This window comes from Arachis ipaensis, chromosome B3 (genome assembly GCF_059453495.1).
Source record: "Arachis ipaensis isolate K30076 ecotype BB chromosome B3, ASM5945349v1, whole genome shotgun sequence".
NCBI classification, from domain to species: Eukaryota; Viridiplantae; Streptophyta; class Magnoliopsida; order Fabales; family Fabaceae; genus Arachis; species Arachis ipaensis.
This window is the reverse complement of record NC_142438.1, coordinates 84,072,296-84,077,063: the sequence shown is the minus strand read 5'-3', so window position 1 is coordinate 84,077,063 and position 4,768 is coordinate 84,072,296. Positions and strand designations below refer to the sequence as shown.

The 4,768-nt window shown below is 34.7% G+C and overlaps 1 non-coding gene across 1 annotated transcript; it reads right to left on the bottom strand.

Annotated features, from left to right (window-relative positions):
- Positions 1-4,660: 4,660 nt before the first annotated feature.
- On the bottom strand, positions 4,661-4,768 carry LOC148571382 (small nucleolar RNA R71). The gene has a single exon (XR_015908223.1). It is a non-coding gene; the product is annotated as a small nucleolar RNA R71 (small nucleolar RNA).

The window sequence follows — 4,768 nt, the reverse complement described above, 5'->3', positions numbered from 1 at the left end:
TTTGATTCTTGCTTCGCAAACAAATATTTAAGTGCTGTGTGATCTGTAAAGACAATCACTTTAGCACAAATGAGGTATGATCTAAATTTGTCAAATGCAAAAACTATTGCTAGCAACTCCTTTTCAGTAGTGGTATAATTTCTTTGAGTTTCATTAAGGACTTTGCTAGCATAGTATATCACACGAACTAAGTTATCTTTCCTTTGTCCTAACACTGCCCCAACTGCAAAATCAGATGCATCACACATCAATTCAAATGGTAGGTTCCAATCAGGTGGGGAAATGATAGGAGCAGAGGATAACCTCATTTTCAAATGTGCAAATGCTAGCATGCATGTTTCATCCAAGATAAATGGTGTATCAGATACAAGGAGATTGCTTAAGGGCTTGGGTATCTTTGAAAAATCTTTAATGAACCTTCTGTAAAAACCAGCATGCCCTAAAAAACTCCTAATTGCCTTGACATCACTGGGTGGGGGTAGTTTTTCAATAAGTTCTACTTTAGCTCTATCAACCTCAATGCCTTGGTGAGAGACCTTGTGACCAAGGACTATTCCTCCTGTCACCATGAAGTGGCATTTTTCCCAGTTTAAGACCAAATTGGTCTCTTGGCATCTTTTCAATACCAAGGCGAGGTGATGTAGGCAACTAGGAAAGGAATCTCCGAATACCGAGAAATCATCCATAAAAACTTCAATGAATTTTTTATCATATCTGAAAAGATAGAAAGCATGCAGCGTTGGAAAGTTGCAGGTGCATTACTGATGAGCGGATAATTTATACGCTTTTTGGCATTGTTTTTAGTATGTTTTTAGTAGAATCTAGTTACTTTTAGGGATGTTTTCATTAGTTTTTATGTTAAATTCACATTTCTGGACTTTACTATGAGTTTGTGTGTTTTTCTGTGATTTCAGGTATTTTCTGGCTGAAATTGAGGGACTTGAGCAAAAATCAGATTCAGTGGTTGAAGAAGGACTGCTGATGTTGTTGGATTTTGATCTCCCTGCACTCAAAAGGGATTTTATGGAGCTACAGAACTCAAAATGGCAGACTTCCAATTGCGTTGGAAAGTAGACATCCAGAGCTTTCCAGCAATATATAATAGTCCATACTTTGTTCGAGTTTAAACAACGCAAAATGGCGTTCAACACCAGCTTCCTGCCCTATTCTGGAGTTAAACGCCAGAAACAGGTTGCAAAGTGGAGTTCAACGCCCAAAATGGCACAAAGCTGGCGTTAAACTCCAAGAATGACCTCTCCACGTGTAGACTTCAAAGCTCAGCCCAAGCACACACCAAGTGGGCCCCGGAAGGTGATTTATGCATCAATTACTTACTTCTGTAAACCCTAGTAGCTAGTTTATTATAAATAGGACCTTTTACTATTGTATTAGACATCTTTGGAATCATCTTTGGACACTTAGTTCTTAGATCATGGGGGCTGGCCATTCGGCCATGCCTGGACCTTTCACTTATGTATTTTCAACGGTAGAGTTTCTACACTCCATAGATTAAGGTGTGGAGCTCTGCTGTTCTTCAAAGATTAATGCAAAGTACTACTGTTTTCCTATTCAATTCATCTTATTTCGCTTCTAAGATATTCATTCGCACTTCAACCTGAATGTGATGAACGTGACAATCATCATCATTCCCTATGAACGCGTGGCTGACAACCACTTCCGTTCTACCTTAGATTGAATGAGTATCTCTTAGATCTCTTAATCAGAATCTTCGTGGTATAAGCTAGATTGATGGCGGCATTCATGAGAGTCCGGAAAGTCTAAACCTTGTCCGTGGTATTCTGAGTAGCACTCTGGGATTGAATGACTGTGATGAACTCCAAACTCGCGAGTGCTGGGCGTAGTGACAGACGCAAAAGGATAGTAAATCCTATTCCAGTATGATCGAGAACCTCCAAGATGATTAGCCATGCTGTGACAGAGCATTTGGACCATTTTCACAAGAGGAGGGGATGTAACCAATGATTTACATAAGTATTTCTATCCTTCTTTTATTACTAAATTTCGAAAACTACATAACTATTTTATATCCGCCTGACTGAGATTTACAAGGTGACCATAGCTTGCTTTATACCAACAATCTCCGTGGGATTCGACCCTTACTCACGTAAGGTATTAATTGGATGACCCAGTGCACTTGCTGGTTAGTTTATCGAATTTGAGATTAGAGCACCAAGTTTTTGGAGCCATTACCAGAGATCACAATTTCATGCACCAAGTTTTTGGCGCCGTTGCCGGGGATTGTTCGAGTTTGGACAACTGACGGTTCATCTTGTTGCTCAGATTAGGTAACTTTCTTTTCGTTTTCTTTTCAAAAAGTTTTCAAAAAATTTTTCAAAAAATCTTTCAAAAAATTTCTCCTTTGTTTTCAAAAAAAAAAATAAAAAATAATGTTTTCAAAAATATATTTTTCTTCAAAATTTTTAAGAATGAATTCTAGTGTTTCATGAAGCATGTTGAAGCCTGACTAGCTATAAAGCCATGTCTAAATTCTTTTGGACTGAGGCTTCCAAACCATCACCATAGAGGCAAGTTACTTTGATAAGTAATGAGCAGTATATTCTCTGATGTTATATGCTAAAGCTTGGCTGCCTAACCCTCAGATTGGCGCTTTAGACTAAGAATGCTAGATTCCTGGAATTCATATTAAAAATTTTGGAATCCTTATTTTTGTTTTTCAAATAATTTTCGAAAAAATACAAAAAAATTAGAAAATCATAAAAATCAAAAATGTTTTTTGTGTCTCTTGTTTGAGTCATGTGTCATGTTATAAGTTTGGTGTCAATTGCATGTGCATCTTGCATTTTTCGAAAAAAATCATGCATTCATAGTGTTCTTCATGATCTTCAAGTTGTTCTTGGTAAGTCTTCTTGTTTGATCTTTGCATTTGCATGTTTTGTGTCTTTTCTTGTTTTTCATATGCATTCTTGAATTCTTAGTGCCTAAGCATTAAAGATTTCTAAGTTTGGTGTCTTGCATGTTTTCTTTGCATTAAAAATTTTTCAAAAATGTGTTCTTGATGTTCATCATGATCTTCATAGTGTTCTTGGTGTTCATCTTGACATTCATAGCATTCTTGCATGCATTCATTGTTTTGATCCATAACTTTCATGCATTGCATCATTTTTCTTGTTTTTCTCTCTCATCATAAAAATTCAAAAATCAAAAAAATATCTTTCCCTTTTTCTCTCTTAAAATTTCGAAAATTAGATTTGACTTTTTCAAAAATTTTTAAAATCTAGTTGTTTTTATGAGTCAAATCAAATTTTCAATTTTAAAAAATCTTATCTTTTTCAAAATCTTTTTCAAAAATCAAATCTTTTTTTCAATTTTTTTTAGTTATTTTCGAAAATTTTAAAAATATTTTTCAAAAATCTTTTTCTTATTTTTACATCAAATTTTCGAAAATAACAACAACAATTAATGTTTTGATTCAAAAATTTCAAGTTTGTTACTTATTTGTTAAGAAAGATTCAAACTTTGAGTTCTAGAATCATATCTTGTGATTTCTTGTGAATCAAGTCATTAATTGTGATTTTAAAAAAATCAAATCTTTTTCAAAACTAACTTCAATCATATCTTTTCAAAAATATCTTCTTATCTTACCTTTTTCAAAAATTTGATTTCAAAATATCTTTTCTAACTTCTTATCTTCTTATCTTTTCAAAATTTGTTTCAACTAACTAACTAACTTTTTGTTTGTTTCTTATCTTTTTCAAAACCACCTAACTAACTCTCTCTCTCTCTAATTTTCGAAAATATCTCCCTTTTTTTTCAAAAATTCTTTTTAATTAATTAATTATTTTAACTTTTGATTTTAAACTTTTCGAAAAATTACTAACCTTTTTCAAAAACTATTTTCGAAAATCACTAACTCTCTTTCAAAAATAATTTTCGAAAATCCTTCTCCCTCATCTCCTTCTAATTATTTATTCATCTACCAACACTTCTCTTCATTTCACATCACTGCTCTTATCCTTACCCTTGTGTTTGGATTCTTCATTCTTCTTCACCCCTATTCCTTTTCTTCTTCTACTAACAATAAGGAACCTCTTTACTGTGACATAGAGGATTCCTCTTCTTTTCTTGTTCTCTTCTCTTTCTTATGAGCAGGAAAAAGGAAAAAGGTATTCTTGTTGAAGCTGATCCAGAACCTGAAAGGACTCTGAAGAGGAAACTAAGAGAAGCTAAATTACAACAATTCAGAGACAACCTTATTGAAAAATTCGAACAAGTAAAGGAGACGGCAGCCGAACCCAACAACAATAATGCAAGGAGAATGCTTGGTGACTTTACTGCACCTAATTCCAATTTACATGGAAGAAGCATCTCCATTCCTACCATTGGAGCAAACAATTTTGAGCTGAAACCTCAGCTAGTTTCTCTGATGCAGCAGAACTGCAAGTTTCATGGACTTTCATCTGAAGATCCTTTTCAGTTCTTAACTGAATTCTTGCAGATCTGTGATACTGTTAAGACTAATGGAGTAGATCCTGAAGTCTACAGGCTCATGATTTTCCCTTTTGCTGTAAGAGACAGAGCTAGAATATGGTTGGACTCTCAACCCAAAGACAGCCTGAACTCTTGGGATAAGCTGGTCACGGCTTTCTTAGCCAAGTTCTTTCCTCCTCAAAAGCTGAGCAAGCTTAGAGCTGATGTTCAAACCTTCAGACAGAAAGAAGGTGAATCCCTCTATGAAGCTTGGGAAAGATACAAGCAGCTGACCAAAAAGTGTCCTTTTGACATGCTT